We start from the raw sequence: 19882 nt of genomic DNA, 5'->3' as shown, positions 1-19882 counted from the left end.
GCCTCGCCGGCCTGCGGGGAGGTGAGTCCTCTTATATGGCTAATGGCGCAACAGACCCTCTTTCCAACATTAGTAAGAAGGCACTGAGGGGGCGTGGCCTGGAGCGGGGGGGTGGTGGCATTCACCTTCGGAAAGCATCCAAGACTTGCTGGTGGTCTATGCCGTCCATAGAGGACACCTTCTTAAGTCTTCTTTCCTTCCATTTTTACAAAAAGGAAATGATCTCAACCTTCCTCAAGGAAAAAAAAAAAAAAAGCCTCCTGACTAGCAGTGCTTTACAAGTGTTGGCTGCAACCTCAGCCCTGGGGACAACTGTGCAGCTGCCCGTCCTCCCTCCTTAGGGCAAAACGCCTTGGGGTCACCCCACGTATCTGACCATGAATCTGACCATGATTTGGTTTTGTGAAGACAAAGCTGGTCGTTCTGCTGTGCCCTGACAAGTCCAGCCAGGCAGCTGTTTTAGGTATCATTTATCTGTATTTAACTTTTCAGTTCCTTCATCCATAAGTCTCCTCCCATTTAGAGCTGCCCACAGTAGGCCCTTTATTTCAGATAACCTGCTCGCACCCACTCACGTCAATGCCACTTCCCAGACCAGTCGGGAGGAATGGAAGGAGACGCTGGGAAGCTGCCTCGTCCTGAAGCTGAAGAACTTTGCTACTGTGTGTGAATCTAGACTCTTCTAGGTCAAGTGGGTTAATGAATATATTCATAAATGAGACTGTTGCTATTTAAAGGTAGATACCAACTTCTTTTAAATGATTTCATTAAAGGTCTACACACACACACATACATACACAGGCACGAGTACACAATACCACAAGTTTGATGACAAACAGAAAAGTCTAGAGATACCTAATTCAATGCTAATGAACTTGCAGTGGGTAATACACTGGGGGGTCCACTCAAACAGTGCCCCCCCAGATTCACGTGCGCTCAGAACGCGGCCACATGTGGAAACGGCTCTTTGTAGATGTAACTGATTCAGATGCAGGGTCAGCCCCCAGCTCTGGGTCCTCCTCAGAATAGGAGGAGAGGCTGCGGCGACAGAGGCAGAGGCTGGAGCGAGGCAGCTGCAAGCCCAGGAGCACCAAGGACTGTGGGCCGCACCCAACCAGCAGCGGCGCTAGAAGGGAGCACCCCAGAGACTTCAGGGCCCGGCCTACCTAGATTTCAGCCTCCTGGCCTCCAGAACTGTCAGAGGACACAGTTCTGCTTTAAGCCGCCAAGTGTATAGTGTTTTGTCACAGCATTCATAGGCGACTAATACGAAGAGTAAATAAGATTTACTTCAGTTCATAGTCAGTTGAATGTCCGCCCCATGCAAATGCAAATTTTGCTTGCTCCAAACCTCAAATAGCTAAATCTTATGTGTAAATGGTAGAAATTCACTGCCGTATACTCTATTTTTGCAGAAAAGGCAGAAAAATAAAATCTTCAGGTACAGAAATAAAGCCATAGGACGTGGGTGTTCAGTTGAAGAGGAGATGCGAATCCTCGCAGGAGGCGTCTGCGGTGCACAAGAGTCCTCGCCCGGTCGCCGGGCCTTGTATTTCAGCCAAGCCTCTTCCCCCCTTCAGTTAGGAAAAGGAACGAAACGTTGGTGGGCTTTCTCTCTGCCTCAGTTCAGCTGTGCTGTACATTCTTGTCCGTGCGGACGCTTCCGGGAGCACGACTGAGATTGCCTTTCCTTTCCCCCCGCTGATGTGCGCCTCTGCTGCCAGCGCCCCAGATCTCATTCCCACAACGAGCGCACCCCGCAGCCCAGCTTGGCCCCTCTGCCCCCCACCGCCCAAGGTGTGACAGGAGGCAGGTGGTCCAGGTCCCCCCCCAGCGCCCGTCTCCTCAGCTGTCGGCGCAGCCTTCTAGGCTGGCACCTGCCTCCGGGGTAGCTGTCCTGGACCTTTCACGCGCAGAGAGAAGGCTCTGGGGGCACAGAGGCAACCGCGAGCGGGTCCGGGCAGTCCGCTGCTGTTGTAGAAGGGGTCGGCTCAGCCTGAGAGCTATCCCTGGTGCCGCTGCTCTTCTGCTTCTCTAAGCAAGTGGGACCTGCCTTGTCTCCGCGTCTGCAGGTGGGAGGGAAGGGGGGCTGCAGCTCACTCTCTTCATCAGGTGCTGTGTGAGTGGGCACCGGCTGCCGTTTCTTCGGGACCTACCGCGACGGGCAGAACATCAGAGCAGCATTTGTTACGCCAGGACAGTGCGTACCTGTTATATGACATTTGGTCACTTAACGTATTTTATAATTAAAATTGTTTCAGCTACAACCCATTGAAACTAAGTTAAGCTAGTACTTCGGTGTCTTCCTTCTAGTCGAGGCCATGCTGGCACAGTACAGACACGCGCTGAGGGGATGCAGGAGGTGATGGGAGCGGGAGGGGCTGGCGGTGGTGCAGGCACGGCAGTGTGATGAACGGATCCAAACTATCTCCGGGAGATTTCACGTTGGAAAGAAATCAGCTGTAACGTGGATGGACCTAGGGATTATCACGCGAAGTGAAGTAAACCAGAGAAAGACAAATAGCACATGATATCGCTCACGTGTGGAATCTAAAAAAGTGATACAGATGAACTTACACACGAAAGAGAAACAGACTCACAGACATAGAAAACAAACTCATAGTTACCAAAGGGGAGGGGGGGAGGAGGGATAAATTAGGAGTCTGGAATTAAATTATACACACTGCTATATATAAAATAGATAACCAATAAGGACCTACTGTATAGCACAGGGAACTCTACTCAATAAATTGTAATAACCTATAATGGAAGAGAATGTTAAAAAAGAATATATATATTTATATATATGTATAACTGAATCACTTTCTGTAAGCCTGAAACTAACACAACATTGTAAATCAACTGTATTTCAATAAAAAATAAAAACAAACATAAAACTAAATAAATCAGCTGAGTTAATGTGATAACGTTTGTCAGAACCTAGGAACCTGAAAAGAAAACCCTAGATGAATCACTCCCTAGCTCCTCTGCCGTGGGGAATAAATGCAGCTGCCCCCAGCCCCCAGGAGGCCCGGTGCTGGGGTGGGAGTGGGCGGGGCTGTGATGCTGAAGCCTCTTCCGCGCACTTGCCACTCAGCAGCCGGGGGCGTCTGCGCTGAGCTCTGAGTAAGCACGGGAGGAGAGAGACACTGTTGCTAATCGGGCCAATTCGCTCATGCGAGCGGGCGGACTCCGAGTGGGAACTAAAGGGTGGGCGGGGTCAGGACACTCAGAGCAGAGCAAGGAAGGGCGACCTGGGCGAAGAATAGCGCGCTCCGCGGGACGGAAGCAAAGAGGTGAAGTCAGGTGGTCTGACTTCACTGAGATCCTGCAAGAGGACAATTACAGCAACAGACTGGAGGGGAAAGCAATGGAGTCAGTTGGTATAAAGCCTTGAATGGAAAGATCATGAGGTTTGGTTTTGGTTTTGGTAGGCAATGGGGATTAATACAGATTTTTGAACAGGAGGATGATGTAATTAAAACACTGCGTTAGGAACAGGATCTCCCCCCCACGCTTTTTCTTGAAAAAATTTAGGGCAAAACTATATAATATAATGCTAGAGAATGAAAGTCATAATAGAGCAAAGGAAGAATGAAAGAGGAAAAGACAAGCTTGAGTCCGAATGAAGATCAGTACGATAAGCACAGTCGGCGTGGAGGCCGTGAGCGGGGTCGAGGGGCGCAGGAAGAGCCAGGACGATCAGAGGATGGCTCCGACCCAGGCTGAGACACAAGGACGCTGATTAGGGTGGAGGAAGTGGCAACGGAGGAAGCGGGATGAATTCAGCGGGAACTCTGAGAAAGCGACCGACTGCAATTAACGCCGGCCAGGCGAGGAACAGGCGGGCGAGCCTGCCGTGGTTCCCACTGCGCCATTCGCTGCTCCATTCACTGCAGCCCCGCCAATCACCTCTGCGTTTGTAGTTCTTGGTGGTATATGGTGAGTATTTTTAGTTGAACTGACTCATTGTTTTTTACCCGCTTTTTGCTTAGTAATTAAAGTTGTAGTGGCTTTGGCATCTCCAAATCTGCCCCCTTGAATTTTCCAGTGCCCCGTCTGTGCCTCATTTCCTGGTTGATTATCTATTTGGAAAGATAATCTGTCTTTATCTGGAAAGATAAGGCTGTCCCCAACACTGAGGGTCCACAATCTCAGAACAGAGCTCCAGGATTCTCACTCCATGTCCACAGTAGATTGGGTTTTCATGGAGAAACCTGTCCTGTCTTGGGTCTGGGTCCCCTCCTGGCCCTGGCCAGCTGAAGCTGGGTTTTCTTGAGAAAGGAAGGGATCTAGAGAGCAAAGCTTAACCTCAAGGCTGTAGGGTCAGATCAGAAATGGAGGGAGGTGCTTGCGGTCTGTTCCTTATGAGGCCTGCGGGAAAGCCCGAGTTATCTAGGTTTCCATCTTTGTCTTTCTCATGTTCTGAGAGTTCCCTCTAAAAGTCTCCTTGCTTAATTCGATATGAAATTGTTAGAACGCTACCATTTTAGTAACGTAAAGGGACCAAGATTTAAACAAATATTCTCACGTTGTAGGCAGTAATTTCCAGTGTGAAACTTTTGGTCCTTTTGTGACTTAGAGCGAGTCGAAATAATAAGAAATTACAAGATAAGATTTCCTTACGATGCTTAGCAATAGATTATTTACTGAAACACTCGATGAGTGATGCGTGATGTGGAATATTGAGGAAACGACACAAATCCATGCACCTAAACACACAAACGCACTCACACACACTGCAGTTCCATCTTCTGAGGCGGCACGGGGACAGCACTACGTTTCACAGGAGAAGGTGGACGCGGACGCAGCCCTGGCTCCCTGGCCACCACCAACTTGCAGCACCAGCCCTGAGACTTGTCACTGGCCTCACAGCGCCACAGCGCCTTCTGCAGTTTTCCAGGCGACACTGCTTCCACTTGAAATGTATCCACCCAGTGCAGGAGGCAGAGAAAACCCCACAGAGATAGCGTGAGTCCAGCACAAGACGAATGGGGGCAATAATAACAGCCCGAGGGGTGCCGAGAGCAGCACAATACTTCGGCAGAGATGCTACTACAGCTAGCATCCAACGGGGTAGTAAGGGAAGAAAAATAAGCAAACTACTTTTTTATCTATTAAAGATGTATTTCTAGCTATGCTTTTTTCTCTCCTGGAGTTTTATCTCCTCCACTGTGGTCGTGTCCAGTGTAACCAAGAAACAAACCCTAACACAAAGGCCTCCAGTTTGGCGCTCTTCTCTTGCTTAGATTCCTGCCCCCGGGACGCAGTTTGCTAGATGATCAGGCTGGCGACCGTGGGGGCCTGATAGCACACTTACTTTCCATGAATGCTGATTCTCCTTGAAGCACAGAGGAACAAATTCCTTTCTCTCCCTCCCTCCTCTCTTTCCTTCCTTCCTTCCTTCTCTCCCTCCTTTCTCTCCCCAATAAACCTTCTCGAACACCTTCTTCTGTAAATAATGTGAAGCACATCGTCGGGTTTGTTGTGAAAGAGCATCTTGGAACCTTCATTTTATCATGGCAAAAACTCACTGAGGTTTCCAGAGACGCAGGACCTAACGTAGGTGCTACGCTGGTTGGAAGAGAAAGAACTCACACGTCACTTCCTCACAGACTCCTGCTGAGAACAGACCACCTGAAGATCATCTGAGGAAAGGGTCAGGAATTTAATTAAGTCTGCGACATTCCCAGAAGTGACAGCTGAATATTAACTACGGTTTCACTACTTTGCGGTAAAAGTGCAAATCCAGTACCACTTGTATTTTCTTGTGGCACAGGCTGTCTAAGCAGCTGCCTGCACGGGCACTAGAGTACGTTTCAATTTCATATTTGAAGACACACTACCTGGCATCAACTGTTGTTCCGTGTTGTTGATGGAAATCTTCTCCTGTTTAGGCCAAACCCAAACCATCACTAGTCCTGTGATATTTTGGTCACCAAATTGTGACTGTGTGTGTTCCTGGTGTCCCTGTACAGTCCCGCTGTCACTCTCCTGCACCCCCAGTGTGCTTCAAAAGGGACATTTCCTGATACACGTCACCTGTGGTGGTAGATACGACTGGGCCCCAGCCTTGTCCTTGGGGCCATTTGTGGGTCCATAGTGCAGGCGTGCTGACAGCTCTCCATCTCACACCCTACAGCTCACGGCTTCTTCTCCTGAGGGTTTCGCCGGTGGGGCAGCGTTGAGGGGTGTCCACAGGGTTTCTCTGAAATTCTCTAGCAAGGAGTCCCAGTAGCCACAGCTCAGTACTGTCTCTTCTCGGGCTTTTCTCCATTCTCTTCAGGTCACACTGGGATCCCCTCCCAGATCAACTACCCTGGTCTTCACGTTCTGCTTCGAAGCAAATCTGAATGAGGATACCTCAAGGTCAAGAAAGATTGCCTGAACCAGCTCTCCTGTTTCCTCTTTTTTCTTCAAGTATCTTTAGTTTTGAAGACAGAACTAAACTAGGTCTATTATGTGTGTGGCTGCCTGTTGACTACACAGCTGTACACTTTGCAGAGAAAACGACAACAACCAGCCCAAGGCCCTAAGGACATGGACGGAAAGGGCTACAGGGTCACCTCTGAGGGGCAAATAGGGAGGACATGAGCAGAAGAGATAAACCCATGGAGAGACATTAGGACAGTGCTGGCCCTTCGGTTTAGAAAAATGAATAGCCTTTTCCTTATGTGTTCCTGCCTGACGTCACAAATGATCAAAATGGGAAGGATGTGGCTAAGGATGTGAGCTGTGGTTCGTGTGGAATCATCCTGGCAATTAACTACAAGATCGTTGCCACAGTTTCTTGCAGCAGAACTCTTGAAACCATTTGGCATTTCCATTACATTCCATCCATTGAAGAAGATAATAGAGAACTCTAAAATGAACTAGGGAAGAAAAGCAGTTACATCTCTGACTCTAAACTATAGAACATGCCACTAAACCTACACTGTTTACTCTTTTTATACACTGGATTGTTTTCAATCTATAATACACCCTTCCCACTCTCTGGGAGGTGCTGTACACGATGATGAACTGAAGACGATTCACCATGCAGACGTTTCACTTGCAAAACCTTAGTTGGTAATCCCACACCATGCCGCGCGGGCCGAGCCACCAGCAGGCGGCCAGGAGAGACGGCGCCTTCACCAACCACCACCAAGTGGGAGGGTCAAAGCGCCTGGGAATGAAAGCCAGGATAGCTTCACTGATCACTTGGTGTAATATTAATAATAATATCATGGCATCTAAAACTTTGTTTCTGCTCAAAATTAATAATTCACTTGTAACAGCAAAAATGAGGCATAATTTTGTTGTTTTCCCTCACTGTGATGAAAGCTGTGTTACCTGCAGTGACAAATAAAAGCTTTAGGTGAGCTTTAAGAGCTCTGATGTTTCAAAATATTTCATAAACTACAAGTACAAAACAGTCTGAAAAACAGCACTCTCAAACTGGTTCGGGAGTCTTCTTGCTTAAAAATGTACTCATGCTGTAGATAATCCCTATTCTTAATCTCAGACCCCAAATTGTACTTTTTTTTTCTATACACAACAAAATAACATTAAAAATTAACTGGGTTGATTATATACATCACTGCAACTCCTCAAACATCAACTATATAGAAAGACTCATATGTGTATATAAAGGACAAAAGGGAATATGAAGGGCTTTAAGGTGTGAGAATAATGTATTTGGCTCCGTTCAAGATGTCTTAAAGAAAGGGTGCTGCGTTATTCTGAGAAATATCCTATAATGGCCCTTCTATGACTTGACCTTTTAGAATAAGGCTTTGTACTTCCCAGTCCTGACAGGGTATGTTCACATATATTTTTCCCTGATATAATCTCATTTTTTTCTTTTACTTACACCCTCACTAATTTTTAATGTCTTTTTCTTTGTTCTATTATTCATTGCTAGTATAGTGTGTCCCATTTTTCTTTCAAGAAAAACTTCTAAAACAAAGCACATTAGGAAGTCGGGTCAGGAAAACTTGTGCTGAAGATGTTCTAAAACAAAAACTTGAAGGGTGTCAAGCCCTTGTCAACTTTCAATCACGTATGGCCACCTTTGGAGAGATTGCTAAGAACATGGGAAGGTTATCTGTGCAGACACACCTGTCCTCTTTGAAGTTTCACTGGCATGCTGGATTTGTACAGCAGTCATAGACCAGAATCTTACCTCTGAGACACAGTGTCCCACAGAGACACAGGGATACTTCGGCCTCCGTTTCTGCTTCCTTCAGTTGCCCAGTTACGGATGTCAGCAAGGTATCTCACTACTGACAAAGCAAAGGGGAGAGAAACAAGGAAATTAATCACCTGGGAGTTCATACAGACGGAACCCAGATTCATGGGCCACGCTACAATAAAAATCATTGTATGAGAATTCCTCTAATCTGGACTTGCTGTATCTATGGAGAGATTTTTGATCTTTCAATCATTCATTTTAATTATAAATGGGCATTTTTACACTATGAGCAAATGCTCCAAAAAAGCAAATAGCTTTTTCAAAAAGACAAATGAAAGCTTTAAAAAAAAAAAAAAAAAAAAGCTGTTCTTTTATGTATGACATAGGAGGATATTTCATGATCAGTATTTTATTGGCAAGGGTGACGTTATTACTGTAGGTGATGCTTAAAGTTTAAAATGATGTAAAGGCCTCCTCCCTGGCCCAGGCTCACATCTTCATTTCCTGCCTGTGAGGACTCAGACTAAATGCAGTTACTAACCAACAACAATTACCACCACCTATATTTCTATTCTACTTTGTTTTATGAAACACTCTTCACGTGTATTATTTAATCCTAAATTCAATCTTATATTTTCTTGGAAGAGAAACGATATATAGTCAAAGTCAACAAACACATTCTTGAGGCTAGTTGTCTGCTGGACACTGGATATAAAATACAGAATGTATTAGGATGAGAAAAGCTGAGGAAAATACTTTGAGGAATCCTAGTCTGAAATATCACACACCTTTGTTGTAAATATAAAACAAAAAAATACTTCTACTTCTATTATGTATTCAATTTGTCCGATGATTCTTAAAAAACATGAATAATAAAGGCAACTAGTCACCAACACATTTGTTGGGCACTTAAAGTGCTTATGGTGTTCTACAAGATCTGGTAATAGGGACGGAGGTGCAAGTACTAATGCCAGTGTTGGTGCTTTCTTTCTGCAGTTGGAAAAATGAAAAGAGAGTAAGGCTTAAACATGTTCTCAGAGAACACTCCAAGCATTGTTGCAAATCAGATACGAAGTCAAAGCCTGCTTCTAAGTCTCCTTATTTCTGGTCTGTTCCTTATGATAATACTCTATTTGTTACAAGGACTATACAAAGAGGATCAAGTATGGTAATTGCAACTGACTGAGGAACTATTAAATGCATGAATTTATCTTTGGTTCAAATGAACTGGCACAACTTTTAGAACGTTTCTATGAACTTCTGGAGTCTTTCGAGATTAAACACTTGACTGGAGATGTTGTGAGAAGAGGAAGCTGGTGCTGCCTGCTATTCACTGAACTAGAAAATCCTCAGAAACAAATCTTTTTCTTACTGCATTTCAGAATTTGCTCTTTCTCTTTTGTGGTTCTTTCTAGAATCCTGAAGTGAAGAAGTAACTGAAAATGAAAAGGACCTGGAAATATTTACAAGATGCCTTAAAACTTCAAAAAATAAAGAAAGAAAGCAATCTCTTACCTAGTTTAGCTAATCTCAAGGCTGCCTAGAGCTCACATCAAGTAGTACTAATTTTAAAATAATAACAAATACACGAAAACCTACATCTCATTTCAATTCAAAGGCTCAGAAGAATCAAGAAGTTTCCAGAGAGTTCCTATTCCAAGTGAGCCAATTTATCCAGGTCACATGTAGCACACGCTACAGAGACAGCCCAGACACTTGGAGAGAGTACCGGGCCAAGGGTCAGGAGGAGGGGCTCTGGCCTCGAAAGCTACTAACTCTGCGTGACTCAGCCAAGCCTCCAAAGCTCTCCAGGCTTTGTCTCTTTCTCAGATTTCTTGCTTCATACGATTGTGGTTGGAAAAAAATGCTTGATATGATTTCATTCTTAAATTTATTGAGACTTGTTTTGTGGACTAACATGTGATCTACCCTAGAGAATGTCCCATGTGCACTTGAGAGGAATGTGTATGCTGCTGATTTGGGGTAGAATGTTCTGTACACATTTATAAAGTCTATCTGAACTAATGTGTCACTTAAGGCCGACTTTTCCTTCTTGATTTTCTGCCTGGATCATTTACCCATTGATGTACATGGAGTGTTAAAGTCCCCTACTATTACTGCACTGCTGTCAGTTTCTCCCTTCAGGTCTTAATATTTGCTTTATATATTTTGGTGCTCCTATTTTGGGTAGACATATATTTACAAGCGTTGTATCTTCTCGGTGAATTGAACACTTTATCATTATATAATGCACTTCCTTGTCTTTTCTTACAATCTTCGTTTTAAAGTCTGTTTTGTCTGTTATGAATACAGGTACCTCAGCTTTCTTTTCATTTCTTTTGCGTGGACTATCTTTTTCCATCCCTTCACTTTCAGTCTGTGTGTGTCCTAATATCTGAAATGAATCTCTTGTATGCAGCATATAAATGAGTCTTGGTTTTTTACCTTTTCAGCCACTCTATGTCTTCTGATTAGAGAATTTAGTCCATTTACATTTAAAGTAATTATTGATAGGTATGTACTTATTGCCATTTTGTTAATTTTTTTCTGGCTATTTTTGTAGTTCCTCTTTGTTCTTCTCTTTTTTGTCTTTCCTTATGGTTGGATGACTTTCTTTAGTATTATATTTAGATTCCTTTCTCATTTTCTTTTGTGTTTCTCCTATAGGTTTTTGCTTTGTGGTTACTGTGATGTTCACATATAACATCCTATGTATATAAGAGTCTATTTTAAGCTAGTTCGCAACTGAAATTTGAACTCACTTCAAAACTCTGCATTTTTACTCCCCCACTCGACATTTTATGTGACATTTTAATGTCACATTTTAATTTTATATACCCCTTAATTATTGTAGTTTTCGTTAATTTTACAACTTATGTCTTTCAACATTCATACTAGCTTTATCAGTGATTAACCCACTGTCTTTATTATATATTTACCTTTACCAGTGAGATTTTACTTTCATATGTTTTCTTGTTATTAACTAGTGTCATTTGTTTTCAGCTTAAAGATATCCCTTTAACATTTCTTATAAAGCCAGTTTAGTGGTGATGAACTCCTTTAGTTTTTGTGTCTGGAAAACTCTATCTCTCTTTCTATTCTGAATAACTTTGCCAGATAGAGTATTCTTGGTTGGAAGTTTTTTTTCCTTTCAGCACTTTGAATATATCATGTCACTCCCTTCTGGCCCCAAAAATTTCTGCTGAAATATCTGCTGATAGCCTTATGGGATTTCCCTTGTGCATAACAAGTTGTTTTTCTCTCATTGCTTTTAAGATTTTCTCACTATCTTTAACTTTTGACATTTTAATTATAGTGTATCTTGGTGTGGATCTCTTTGGGTTCATCTTATTTGGAACTCTCGGTCTTCCCGGACCTGAATGTCTGTTTCCTTCCCCAGGTTAGAGTAGTTTTCAACCACTATTTCTTCAAATAAGTATTCTGTCCCTTTTTCCCTCTTCTTCTGGGACCCCTATAGTGTTAATGCTATCCTGCTTGATGTTGTCCCATACATCCAGCTATCTTCACTTCTTAAAATTCTTTTTTCTTTTTGCCTCTCTGTTTGAGTGAGTTTCATTGCTTTGTCTGCCAACTCACTGATTCATTTTTTTACCTCATCCAACCTGCTGTTGAACCCCTTTAATGCATTTTTTTAGTTCAGTTATTGTATCCTTAAGCGCTGTGACTTCTGTTCGATACTTTATGTTTTCTGTTTTTTTATTGAAGTTCTCACCATGTTCATCAATTCTTTTTCCAAGGTCAGTGAGCATGTTTTTGACAATTACTTTGAATTTTTTATTAGGTAGGTTACTGACCTCCATTTCATTAAGGTCTTCTTCTGAGTTTTTATCTTGTTCTTTCATTTAGAACATATTCGTTTCCTCATTTTGCCTGATTCTCTGTGTTTTTGTCTATGTATTAGGTGAAAGAGCCACCTTTCCAGTCTTGAAGGAGTGGCCTTGTGTAGGTGATGGACCTTATTGTTCGAGCTTGCACTAGCTCTTGGTTGTCTCTCAAACCTGTGTGATTGTCTAAGTAGCCTGGTTTATTCATGGTCCCTGTTGTTGAGGGTATGCCAAGACGTGTCAGTGTTCCAGGTGGAGTGATCTCATTTAGCACCTAGTTTTAGGTGATTGGAAGCCAAACCCTGAGGCAGCAGCTTTTAAAGTATGCAAATATATTTAGTCCTATTGGGTCACAATCATAACTCCTGCTGGCCTCCAGACCAGGAGAGCATGAAGTATCCCGTGGCTGAGTGTACAAGCTCCTTTCTGGGAGGTTTTGTCACAGTGTAGTGAGGCCTAAGGACTTAGCAAGGATGGTGTCTCCCTGCTTATGCTCCCTGAGAGCACGTCTGCAGCCTCTGGATGTGCACAGACCTGAAGCCTGTCCCTCAGGCTGAAGCTCCTGAACCAGTAAACAGGCCTCTTTCACAGGAAGAGTTGGGGGGCTGTTTCAGTCTGCTGTCTGGGCAGTGCCCTGGGAGTGGAGCCTCCCAAGAACCGTCTTTCCAGTTGTTACAATCCTGTGGAGTGCAGGAATGCAACACCCTTGGCCGCCAGGGCCAGGTAATCAAGGGCTGTCCTCCATGTGGAATGCATGTACCTGCCAGCCCCAGCAAGGCAGCTGGAGAGCACGGGGGGAGGGATACACTCCCGGCTTCAGCAAGGCAGCAGGAAAATACCTAGTCTGTGGGTGCCCATCCACTTTAGCAAAGAATCAGGAGGATGCTGTGATGTGTGTGTGTGTGTGTGTGTGTGTGTTCACCAGCCCCAACCGCGAGTGGTAAGAGTGTCTGCCTGCTTCTTCGTGGCAGCAGGACAGTGCCATGGCCACTTGCCCCTGCAGGCCTCAGCAGGGCTCAGGAAGGTGCCATGTCTGCACTCTCCCGCCTATGCCAGCAGGGTAGAGGGAGAGTTCAAAAACCGTGTCCATCAGCACCATTGTCCCTGGAGAGTCCCAGTCGTCCCCTGCCCCTCCAGTAGATGCTTTAAGATTAGCAAATGAATCCCCCTCACATATAGCCTAGGTGCTTTTCAAACTGCTGCTTTTGTGCTGGGTCCTGGGCAAAAGAGATCACATGTAAGCCCTTTGAAAGGAGAACCAGCCCCGTTTGTTTCCTAAGCCAGATGTCTTGGGGGCTCATCTCTCCCGTGCAGGTCTAGGAGAAGGTCCTCTGGGAGAAGCTCCGGACTTGTGAGTCCATCCCTATCGAGGGATGCCACGCTGGGCGTAGGGTTGTTGGCTACCTGCATCTCTGCCTCTCCTATCCGGCCTGATGTGCCCTTTTATCCTTTGTTGTGGAGGAGCAGTTCAGCTAGTTTTCAGGGTTTTTTCAGAGGGGATTGTTCCTCTGAAATGCAGCTGGAGATGTGGTGTGTCTGTGAGAGGAGATGAGTTTAGGATCTTCCTGTGCCACCATCTTGGACTGCCCCTCTCCTTTGTTCAATATTCAAAGTTAATTACTATATGACAGTGTTCAGTTAGAGCCATTTTATTTGGGCTCCAAGCTATCGGTTACCTGGAATCAATTCAGTGACTTGGATTAATAATTTATATCAGTATTTTGGAAGCTAGCTAGCACAACTGTATTAATGTGTTATTACTGTGACTGAAATAGCAAGTCAGACCTCCAAAGAGGTACCTAAATTATGATCAAGGAAAACTCTCAAACTTTGAATGACATAAAAATCTACCACTAGACCCCACACTGCCAGAGCGTCACGAAATGGGGCAGGTATTCCCTCCTGAAAATCTAAATGCTAAGCAAAAGAGCATGTTTTCACCCATTTCAACTTGGGATACTAGGAATAATTCCAACAAACACGTGTTAGAAGCACTGGTTCCCCCGAACAGTAATGTCCGGTAAGTGTTCTCGTTGCTCATCACAAGAAACTGTTGGCTGTAAACAGTTCATCGTTATCAATGGGGGAAAAACCCTCACAGCACATATCCTAATAATGGCAGACTTTATAGATTTTCTGAGTCCACAAAAGGTAGCCTTTGATCTATATAGAACCCACCGTTCTGTTTTTGGAAACAGTATTTCCTTTTGGCTCTCAGACCACAGCATCCTCAGTATACTTCTCTACTGAAAAAACCAGAAGCCCTGACTGTTGCTTTAGCTCTGAGACAAAGTTGCCAGATGTGAGCATTACAAAAAGTCAGTATGGCTGAGAAAAAAAATACAGAGGTATTAAGGTTCAAAGCCATCTTCTGTTGGGATGGGTGTGAGGAATAAAAGGGTGAGTTTCCAAAAGTATTTTTTCATGGAAACATACATTCATTTCCCCTTTAAGACAAACAACTAAATAAAATGCTTAAGGAAGAGCAGTGTCTTTATAATATGAAGTCTTCAGCATTTGTTTTAATTTTCTGAATGAATAGAGAGAATTTTAGGAGTGGCTTCAGTAGAAACTAAAGTTCATCTGCTGAGCTCCCCCTGCTGATTTACAGCAGCAAAAATTAGTCGTTTTACAAGAAAACATTACCATGAAAACTCACTCCTGCTTTCTCAGAAACCTAAAATTCCTGGATTACTTTAAGAAATTTCAACCGAGTACATACATGTCCCAAAAATAGCTCACTGGAACAGCCACAAAGTACTACTTACAAGGCCTGAATTAACACATCAGAATCCAACACTGAGGTTATAACACCTCAGTCAGGTTACCCACCATTTCTGCTCAGAACTTGAGAGAATGGCAGAAATCAATGAGCTCCTTCAATAAGTCTTCTGGAAGAAAGATGTAGTGAGATAGGCATTGCCTTGGATATATGACTATTAAAATTAAAACTCTGAGGAGAACTAAACCACAACCTGGTTTATAGTCGGATTAACTGTGGAATGAACTCATCGAAGACAAGAGCTGCGTCTTAGTCATGCTGGCACGCTTGAACTCCTGGCAGAACCCCTTCTACATCATGGGGGCTCCAGCACAACCTGTTGGAGTACCTGGAGTGTGAGTGCAATTATACACGCCTTTATGCGGCTGCGTTACTATTAACTTGAGCAACGAAGTCCAGAACAGAGAGATCTGTTGCTCTCTTCCTCCCACCCAGGCATATTGAAATATAAAAGGGAAATTATCTTGGTCCTGCTCTGTCCTAAAATGTAGAGCTAATTTAAGTAGGACTATGCTAGTCCTAGTTAAAAAAAAAAAAAAAAGCCGCGGTGGGGGGGTGGTGTCCTGGAAGAAAAGGGAAATATTGATTAAGAAAAATATGTAGAAGATGTAAACATCACTGCATTGCTCCTCTGGGCAAGGAATAGAGATGACTAAAGCTTGTTATTGCACAGACATGAACTTCCCGTGCAGTTGTGAAATACTGAGAAAGGATATAATGGCTGGAGGGTAATTATCAACAGAAGATGTTGGTCACAGACAGATTCCTTTCTAGGAATGCAAGACGTGGTGATGGAAGGTCCTTAAGTCAATGCATTTATCCACTGACTCTACCTAAACAAGCTCAAGCAAATTGTGTCTGACAAACTCTAGGCTATTAAAGCACCGTTCAAACATGAGGAAACTACTTCAGCTTCACTTTCCCTCGTGGGGGGACAAGTCATTTTACGCTTGTAATTGTGTAATATTTCATGATAACGCATGTGCAGCACTGATAACTGAAGCAGGCCATCTCCGAGCAGCCTTCCTCTCCCCACGTCTCCCTGCTCTGCCCTTGTTCACACCTCCTTGTCCACAAACCTTCCCAGTTCCTCCAGGGTACACGGGTACCTCTTACTGGAAACCTACTGCGACTAGGGCCTGAACATACAATTCAGCATTTAACTGCCCCTACTCTGTGCATGCTTGCTACTGGATCTTCTTTCTCCATGCAGACTGAAAGCAGAAACCATGGTTGAATCTAATTTTGTATCACTGCAATGGCTAAGCCAGACATGTGGTGAGTCCATCATTTTCTCTTGGATATACCATCGCAACCCAATAATTCACCGCGCTGTTTCCAGGTTAAAGATGGTCCCTTAGGATCATTTTGATCACCTCTCCTAGAGCTCTCCACAGGCCTGGAGAGCTCAAAAGAGTGGATTAGACATTAGCTAGTCATTTTCCAAATCATATAAATTATAAACCCCTACATATTATTAACTATGATTGGATTCATATAAACTTGTCACATTTCGCAGTGTGGAATTGTTATATAAATGAGTCAAAGGTAACCTCTGTATACTGGCCCATAGGTTGATTATTTCTTCACTGCAGACAGAGACCCATTAGCTCAAAAACCCACTGGCAGCAAACTCAACTTTCATAACTTTAAAACAGCCCAAATGATTTTCTCCACAATAAAAAAAAAAAAAAAATAGCTCCAACAAGCAAATCTGTAGCAATTTACAGTCTGCCTGCTTTGCATACCCCACAAAAACCTCACCCAACAGCTCCTACCTTGAGAAAATAGGGCCTTGCAGTTATAAGGCCCCTATCTGCTGTCCTTTGGAGCTCGGGGACACAGAGACGCCCCACTGTGCTGCTGAGAGACGTCATCTAGACGTATAAACCCCCCTCCCCAGATCTTCCTCTCCCCGGGAGCTCCTGTGCCCTCTGCCCTTTCTGAGGAGGAACAGACTCCTGCTATGAGGGACACACCCATGTGCAAACCTGGCGAGGCCTCACACAAGAAGCTCGGGTGTGCTACTGCTGCTGTTCTTCTGGTCATGTGTTTTTCCTCGATTGGCCCCCAAATACCTCAAACCTCTATAGTAATGCATGATACTCTATATTCATTTCAAGGGATATTAATAGATTCTACCTGCAAAATATGGTCTGATGGTGCATTTAGTTTGGAAATGCTGTGAGATTTTTTTTACTCCAGGGCATCTCAGAGCCTCAGCCATATCAACATGCATTGCAGATCTCCAAGAGAGGAATGAAAACTCAGTGTTTCACCACGGAACTATTTACTGGGAGCCTCTTGTGCGTGCAGAGGCCTGGCCAGGGTTGGAGTCCTGCCTCCCCTCAGCGCCCCTGCCCCCTGCCCAGGGATGCTTTCCCCTCCAGCTGGAGGATCACTGCACAGTGATGTTGCTGTAACCCAGAACACCCTTCTCATTCCAGGGCCCCAGAGAAAGCACAAGTCATGCTAGCAACTACAGGCCAACTTGACAAACGGGCAGGTCTTTTCTGAGATGTTCTGACTTGTCTTTCCCAGTAATTCACAAGTACAGAATTGGTAATTTTGCTAAATTTTGCAGGTTCTATGGGTTTCGCATCTTCTTCTTAAAAGGTCACTTTTTGTCTCTGCTTTGAAACCATGCAAAGCTTCTGACTAGAAAAACGTTAAAGCCTCCATATGGTTTTCTCCCGTTCTCACCAGCACTTAGCACAACGCAAGTCATATATTAGGTGCTCGGAAAATACTTCTTGCCTAACTCACTGGAACATATTTACCTGCTCCTATATGGTAAGAATGCCAGTTTTCATTATAGTATTAGTTATGTGCTAAGAAATGCTACAATAAACATTTCAGCAAATTTAACATTTTCTCATTTACTTTCATTATATGACCAAACACACAAGGTTAAAAATCACAGATAAGGCCAAGAAACTTTTAAATGGAAAAATGATAAATTTTCTAGATTCTGTCAGTGGTTTTCAAAGTTTTAAACCTTAAAAAATTTTAAATAACATATAACATTCCTGTAAAGGAATCAGTGACAGACTCGGCATTTAAAGCTAGAAAGCAGAGATGTTCTATGATTCAAACCATGTTATCTGACCCTACAATAATTACTGCTTCCATACAGAAATCTCATGGCTTCTCAGAATTTAACTGCTCTCTATTTCTGAAAACAAACTTGAGGCCCGTGATGGTGCTTAAGAGCTCAGTCCCCAGAGCCCAAAATACGGTAAAACCATTTTTAAGTGACTTTGGTTCAAATTACTTTATTTCAAATTATTTAACTTTATTGAGCCTCAGTTTTCTTATCTATAAAATAGGAATATCAATGGCACCTAAATCAAAGAGTAGCTGTTAGGCAACAGAAATATGATAGTATTTGTAAGGCAGCTGGTATATGCTAAGCACTCAGCAAACACTTATGATTATCGGTATTGCTATTACTGTTACTGTTGAGGTAGGATTCCAAAGTGCACACATAGCATGATTCCATTTCATAAAAGGGCAAGATATGTGTAAGTGTACATAGACAATATATGTTCTTCCATACATATAACATTTACATGTTTGGGGTGTGTGTGTGTGTGTGTGTGTGTGTGTCTGTGTGTTTAGGGAGACAGAGTTCGTGAGAGAGACTCATAGAAAAAGGATTTGAAGAAAAAGAACCACTCCAGTGGTCACCTGATGATCAATGAATAACTACTTACTTTCATTCTTATACTTCACTGTATTCTTCAGATCTCCCATGAACGCACATTGCCTTTGCAAATACAATTAAAATGCTACTTTTAAAAAACTCTCGAAGATGAACCATATGTATCTGAAGTGTAATATCTACAAAATTTTGTTCACATTTTGCACAACTAGAGTAATATGTTATCTTTCTCATTGCTTTAATAATCCTGCTTATTTCTTTTCATAATGGAATAACTATGAAGCACAAAAGAAAAAACATTACCCTCTGTAAGCTCCACTCGGTTCCATCATGTCCTATCCTTATATATCTTACCAACGCTTCTTATTTCAACCTGAATGAAATGCAAAGAAAAAATGAGAAGACTGTTTTAAGTTAAGCACGTTAAAAAATTCTTTCTCTTCTTAACGAAATGCATTCTTTGCTCCTCGTAGCTGAATAGCTCTCAGGGACCCTTGCAGAGTCTACAGATTAAGCCCTCCCGAGAAGCTATCAGTGGGCACCACAGACACAGAATATGAGACAGAAATATCATGAGGCTTGACAAAAAAAATATGCAGAAGGAGTCAGCTGAAAGAACAGGGTAAGAGCATGCATATGCTCAGTCCTCTGACTACCGCAGTCTCACTGGAAGCCAACGTCTTCTGAGCTCAGTTCCAATGACAGAAAGATGGGCTCTTATTTTAAGAAGAAAAAAAACCCAATTTTCATCAAAGTTAAATATAGCTATTTCTACAAGCTTAAGAAAAAGTACCAGTGAGTCTAGAACTTCCTTCTACTCTGAAAATCCTCTCAGTTAGACTCATAGGCTAAGACATAGATGTTTAAAGCTCAAGGAAGAGAAACAAACTTGCACACACAGCATGTGCACCTGCTTAGTGTCTGACATGATCCAAGACTATCTGTTATCCAGGTGGCATTGTGGAGAACTGGCTTTGGAATCACTTTGGGCTCCGTTGGTATCTTGGACGCTGTGATCTGGGTAAAATAGGTTGTTTTACATCTCTGGTCCTCAGTTTCTTTATGGGTTGAATGGACATAATGCCTGTTGCATACAATTTTCAGTTCAACTAAATTAATGTTTATTTAACATATAATGTAGGAAATGTGCAAGGCCACAGGTATACAAAGATGAAGGTGATGGCATAGTTCCTAACTCAGAGAAATTTCTAGTCTAGTGAGGGGGGTAGATTTATAAGCAGACATTTTCACTATAGTAAGATATGTCTAGGCCATTGGACTGTGAGGATTCAAAAGGGCAATACACCACCTTATTATTTAATAACTTAAATAAGTGAAATAAGTCATACAGAGAAAGACAAATACCATACAACATCACTTATATGTGGAATCTAAAACATAATACAAATGAATATATA

The 19882-nt window shown here is 43.2% G+C and overlaps 1 pseudogene; it reads right to left on the bottom strand.

The window, feature by feature from the left end:
* Nucleotides 1–926: 926 nt before the first annotated feature.
* The window catches only part of LOC132593804 (uncharacterized), a 102973-nt pseudogene continuing 84017 nt past the window's right edge, over nt 927–19882 (bottom strand).

This window comes from Globicephala melas, chromosome 17 (assembly GCF_963455315.2).
Source record: "Globicephala melas chromosome 17, mGloMel1.2, whole genome shotgun sequence".
Classification (NCBI taxonomy): domain Eukaryota; kingdom Metazoa; phylum Chordata; class Mammalia; order Artiodactyla; family Delphinidae; genus Globicephala; species Globicephala melas.
This window is presented reverse-complemented; position numbering and strand designations above follow the sequence as displayed.